The sequence below is a fragment of the Chrysemys picta genome, unplaced genomic scaffold (assembly GCF_011386835.1).
Source record: "Chrysemys picta bellii isolate R12L10 unplaced genomic scaffold, ASM1138683v2 scaf273, whole genome shotgun sequence".
Lineage (NCBI taxonomy): Eukaryota > Metazoa > Chordata > Testudines > Emydidae > Chrysemys > Chrysemys picta.
The window spans coordinates 59,759-66,086 of NW_027052980.1; positions in this window are offsets into that span (position 1 = coordinate 59,759).

Consider the following 6,328-nt stretch of genomic DNA (forward strand, 5'->3'; position numbering starts at 1 on the left):
CTTATTTGTATTTCCTCATCCTACTAATGTTGGGGTGCCCTTCTCCAATAGGTTAGTATATTAATGATCTCAATCTATTTTCATATATGTCAATTTGTTGCCATGGAACTCTTGTGGTTAGACATCTGCGGATGTTCTATTCAAAGCTGGTGTTAGCTCATGTTCCAGTGGTTGGCTGGTGACATGGAAAAATTCCCCCCTACACACACTATTTTTAATGCCCCAAAATTTTGGTACAGGTAAATGGCCTAACAGTCACTGTTAAGTTCAAAGACCTCAAGCCTTATGCTAACTGCTGAAGCCAGCATCTTATAGGATAAGGTCTATAGGATTCTTGCATTACTATGGAATAAAATAAATGCTAAAGCTAGCTCTATGGGCTACAGTATCCAGTCACAACTGCTCAGCATGGAGTGATTTGTCAGCCCTCATGACACACGGAATCACTACATCTCTGGTTCTGTGCCACGCAGACTTCCAGGGGACCTGGGCTGGGGGGAACTTCCCTGTTGCCAGTTCTCACAAAGTGCTGCTGTGGGTATGCAGGGGCTCCAGGGACAGATGGGCACACGAGGGGTTTCGAAGCTGGGTGTGTCCTCTGCAACTGAGCAGCCCGGGGGGGCATGGTTTGGGGGGGACACCCAAACATTTTCAGAAGGGTCCAGTGGCTGCTTCAGGGGCTCAGGAGTGAACTGTCTCAAAGGCACAAGTGAGTCAGGGTGGGCGTCTGAGGGGTCAAGCAGTAGCCCCTCATAGGCTGCTCTGTAGCCCATGCACCCTCAGACAGCACAGCATGAGACACCCCCCCCCCGTATGCACCTCAGGGCTCTGGGCGGGTGGGAGACAGGATTATGTGAGGGTTGGAAGACCCATGGCATGGAAGGAGAATGAGAGCCAGGACTGGGAATGGGGCCAGGAAGGGTAGGGATGGGGAGGAGGTGGGGAGGGTTGCGGGGCACCCGTATCAGGATTACAGGAAGGGGGGCTGAGGGTAGGTAGGGCTACAGCACTGGAGAGAAGCTGTAGGACAGCACTGACCATGCTGGGGCTCTCTGTCATGGGGAGACTGGCAAAGGGAGGGCAAGGGTCCAGAGGAGGAGATGCCCTTGTGACATTCTCCTCTGGTGTTATCTGTACCGCTGATCTGCTAGGTCACTCCAATTCTTGATTCTGGGAGCCAGCCTTACCCTGCTCTGCTGTGAGAACCCCCACTCCTGGGCTGTTCACGCACAGCCTCTGGCCTAAAGCTGCTCCTTGGATTGTGCAACCGAATCCACTAGCCAATATCTCCGGTCTCAGACACAACCCTAGGAACCTCCGTCTTGCAGTGTCCAGTTATGCCTGCTGGACACTGCAAGCTTATATGAGTTCGTCAGTTTAACAAAGAAATTGATATGTACCAGGCTTGTTTTCCCAATGGGAGTCTCTGACATGCTTCAAACCAAACACACTGTTTCAGGTAGAATAAAGAAACAGATTTATTAACTACAACAATAGATTTTAAGTGATTATAAGTCAAAGCAGAACAAGTCGGATTTGGTCAAATGAAATAAAAGCAAAACACATTCTAAGCAGAACTTAACACTTTCATGGCCCTTACAAACTTAGATGCTTCTCACCTGCCCTTCAGCCAGGCTCTCCCCTTAGATCAGCGCTTCAGTCACTTTGTGGTGATGTCTGTAAATGGAGGTGGAAGAGAGAGGAAGAGCATGGAAAAGGTCTCTCCCTTTTATCATGTTCTTTCTTCCCTCTTGGCTTTACTCACTCCCCCTTCCCCCCCTTCAGAGTCAGGTGAGCATTACCTCATTGCAGTCCCAAATTGACCAAAGGAAGGAGGGGGGAGACTCACTTGAGAGTCCAACAGATCCTTTATTGCTACCTACGCCAGTGTCCTTTGTTCCTGTGAGGCTGGGCTGGGTTTGTCTCATCCATGCCCTCTTGAGGTGTGAGCTGCCCCTCTGCTCTTGGAGAGTTTTTGTTTGGGCTTGCTTTAAGCCATGAGGATACATTTTTAGCCTCATAACTATATACATGAAATTACAACCTATAACATCACCATAACAACAATGCTCAATGCATCATGAGCCTTCCAAAGACACCTGACATGACAAACTTTGCATTGGATACCACACAATCATATTATAAGGATGAACTTGGGAGTGTAGAGTATTCGCCCAAGGTACAGAATGTCACAGCCCTCTCCCTCCTTACAGGGACTCTGAACCTCAGGGGACCATCCTCGACCTCACCTAGGCCCAGTCACACAGAGGGGGAAGCTGAGCCCCAAAGCTGCCAGCCCCTCTTTTAGCGGAAGGAGCTAGAGAGGCTGGGCCAGAGGACCAGGCTCCATCCATCCACATGGGCTCCCGCTCAGCCTTGCACAAAGCATCCCTGCCACTGGAGACTCTCCTAGCCCAATGGAGACACCGTCAGCACCAGCCAGAGCCCTGCCCCTGTGTCCAGGGGGCTTCCTAAATGCCATGAATAGACCCAGATCTAGGGGCTCCCCTTGGAGCAGGCAGCACAAAGCTCTACAGGAATTCTGTGGCAGGAGGAGCTCTTCATCTGCCCTGGGCAGACTCACAGAGTTTAAGGCCAGAATGGGTAATACACAGAGCGAGTTTCCCATGGAGCAGCAGTGAGAACCAGTGGCCAGTTAGTAATGTACAGAGGCCTGGGAACCCTGGCATATGAGGGCTGGGGGGCATTATGGCCCATGCAGGGCAGGCCAGCACCAGGGAACCCAGGAATCTGAGTGATAACAAAAGGAAAATGTCAAAAACAAGAGAATTTAAAACTGAAAATAAAGGAATAAAGTTTTAAAATACAAATATGTTACAAGACATTTTTAGAGAAAACATTTTATGCATTTTTTTAAATGGAGGTATTTATTAAGTATCATTTTAACTAAAATAATTTTATTCATTTAGGTTATTTTTAAATAAAATCTGAAAAATAACAGTTTCTTTTTTAAACTAAAGAATAGAACATATATTTTTTTAAAGAAAACAAACAAGACAAAGTGAGAGAGGTTTGTAGAAAAGCCAGGGAAAGCCTCTTAGCCTGTTACAGAAAAAAAAAAAAATAAAGGGTGAGAGAGGAAAAAAGTTTTAAAGCCCAAGAAAGCCTGTTTAACTGAGCACATGGCAGAGAGGAGAGAAGTGCAGATTACCCCAGTGCTACCTCTAGTCAAACGCAGAGGAGAAAAGCCAGGATATACACCTTTACACACTTACAAACCACCTTCACCAAACAAGGACACTCCACCAGAGAAAGAGATCACATCATGGAATGAACCACTCAAATACCCTGAGAGAAGCTGCTTCTATACAGAAAACAAAAACCCCTCCGACTGCACACCCCTAGTTGTCACCTGCTACCCCACACTGGAACCCAGACAGGGGCTCATCAAACGGGGCAGCCAGGGGACTCTACACACTGCCCCCACCCAAATCACTGCCCCCACAGTTCCCATTGGCCAAGACCAGCAGCCAATGGGAGCTGCGGGGATGGTGCCCGTGGACAGGGCTGCACGCAGAGCCCCTGGCCACACCTTCACGTAGGAGCCGGAGGGGGGACATATCACTGCTTCCAGGAGCTGCTTGAGATAAGCACCATCTATAGCCTGCACCCCTGAGCTCAGCCTGTGCCCCAACCCCCTACCCAGCCCTGATCCCCCACCCTCCCTCCAAACCCCTAGAGCCCAGCCCGGAACACCCTGCCACACCCTGAACCCCTGATTTCTGGTCCCACCCCAGAACGCACCCCACCGAGCTCAGAGCCTGTACCTCCTCCCACACCCCAACCCCCTGCCTCAGCCCGAAGCCCCTGCCATACTCCGAACCCCTCGGCTCCACCCCCCCCAGCCTTTATACCCCTTCTCCACCCCAAACTCCTCATCTGAGGCCCCACTCCAGAGCCCATACTCCCAGCTGGAGCCCTTACCCCTCTCGCATCCCAACACGCTGCCTCAGCCTGGAGCCCCCTCCCGCACTCTCAGGGGCGGCCCATCCATATAGGCGAACTAGGCGGTCACCCAGGGTGCCAAGTTAAATGGGGCGCCAAGTTTGAGGAAAAAAATTTTTAAAAATAAAATGAAGAAAAGAAAAAAGATGAAAAAAATACAAATAAAATAACCAGTGTCCCTTTGTCCATTCACACACCCTCTTTGGTGGGGGGGGGTTAAACAACAGCCCCACACCCTCGAGTCCGATCCTCACAGTCCAGGACCTGGTGTGGTTCTGACCGGCCGCTCCCTGCGGCCTGTGGCTGTGCGTGGGGCAGCACAGCAAACAAAGGGGGGGAAAAGGGGGGGGGGACTCAGGCCCACCCACTACTCTGAGTCCCGGTCCAGAGGTCCTCGGGTGACAGTCTCGCTGTCTTCCTTCTCCTTCCTCCTCTGACTATCCCTCTGGACCGCTTCCCCAACAGCCCTTCGCTACACTAGGCCTCCTCCTCCCAGGCCTGCCGCCTAGCAGGCTATGGAGTAGGGCCTTCTCCCACTCTCGCAGGCTGGCCTGCACTGCGCTGTCCGTGGTGCTGGCCTCCCAGCTCTGGAGACAGACCTTCCCCTCTGAAGGCCTGGGACAGACTGACTGCTCCTGCTCTGGGCAGTCTTTTATATGGCTGAGCCGGGCCCTGATTGGCTGGCTCCAATCTGCCTTCTGATTGGTTCTCTGTAAGCCCTTCCCTGATTGGCCGTGCGTCTACGCAGGTGCCTAGGCCTGCCAAAGTCCAGTCTCTCTGGGTGTGGGGTAGTCGCCCCACCACACACCCTCCCCCTTAAGAACCCTCCCGGGGTGGGGGGGTATCCTAACCGGCCTAATGGCCTAGAGCTCGGAAAGCCGCCTTTGTCCCACAGTGGCTCGGCTTATCGGCTCGAAGTCTAGGAACTTAGCCCTTGTCACTGGGCCCTATGGCCTACTGGCCCCAAAGTCCCGGGAATTAGTCTATGCCACCGGGCAACCCGGCTTATCCACCGTCTCAGCGGGGGGGTCCCACCGAAACACGCTGAGGCTTACCGGGCCCGATGTACCAGTCTGTCGATTCCCTTAAACTGCCTCCTCTCCATTCAGCTGCTGGAGTGTCCCATGGGTCTCCTGATTCTCCACGGGTCTCGTGGTCCACCGCCTCTGCTGGTCCCTCCAACAGTGAGGCTCCCTCTCGACCTGGAGAAGTCACAGTCCTCGGCGGTTCCAGGAGTGCGGGCTGGTCCTCCACCGGGGCTTCCCGCAAGGGTTCTTCTCCTACGGCTGCCTGCCTAGGCTGGGGTATGCTCCCTCCTCTCGCACTCTCCGTGGATTTGGGGCACACCCCGTACGAACGTGACGGATCCTCTGCAGTCAGGGCCAAGTGTCTAGGACCTCGGCAGTTGGATTGGGGCTTGGCTGCCCCCTCACAAACCACCCCCTGCACTAAGGATCCCCCTCCTTGGTCCATTTCTTCGCCCTCCTCCCCTAGCCTGGAAAAGAAATCGGCGTTAGTTTGGGCCTTACCCGGGCGGTGGAGCACCTGGAAGTCGTAAGGCTGGAGGGCGAGGTACCACCGCATAATTCTGGCGTTCGTGTCTTTCATGCTGTGGATCCATCGCAAAGGGGCGTGATCTGTGATTAATTTAAAACTATTCCCTAGCAGGTAGTAACGTAGGGCGTCGATAGCCCACCGTACCGCCAGGGCCTCTTTCTCTATCGTTGAGAAATGTCTTTCCCGGGGGAACAGCTTCCGACTTAGATACAGTATGGGATGTCCCTCCCCGTCTACTTCCTGGGAGAGTACTGCGCCCAGGCCAACTTCCGAAGCGTCTGTTTGTAGTATAAACTCTTTCGCGAAGTCGGGGTGTCGTAGTACTGGTTCTTGAGTAAGCCGTTCCTTGAGTGTGTTAAAGGCTCGCTCGCATTGTGTAGTCCACTGTACCTGTCGGGGTTGGGAGTTTTTCGTTAGGTCTGACAAGGGGGCGGCTATAGACGCGAAGTCTGGCACAAAGCGACGATAGTACCCAGCTAGTCCTAAAAACTGACGTACCTGTTTCTTTGTCGTGGGAGTGGGTACGTCCCTGAGGGCTTGTACTTTGCTAAATCAGGGGTGTTAGTTTCCCCCCTCCTACCGTGTACCCCAGGTAGGTCACTTCTTCTTGGCCTAAGTGACATTTCGCCGGGTTAGCTGTTAGGCCGGCAGCTCTGAGAGCTTGTAACACCGCCGCCAGGTGTTGTAAATGGGTCTCCCAGTCGAGGCTGTAAACCACAGTATCATCTATGTACGCCACTGCGTATTGGTCGTGGGGTTGGAGGACCTTGTTCATCAAGCGTTGAAACATGGCCGCCACCCCATG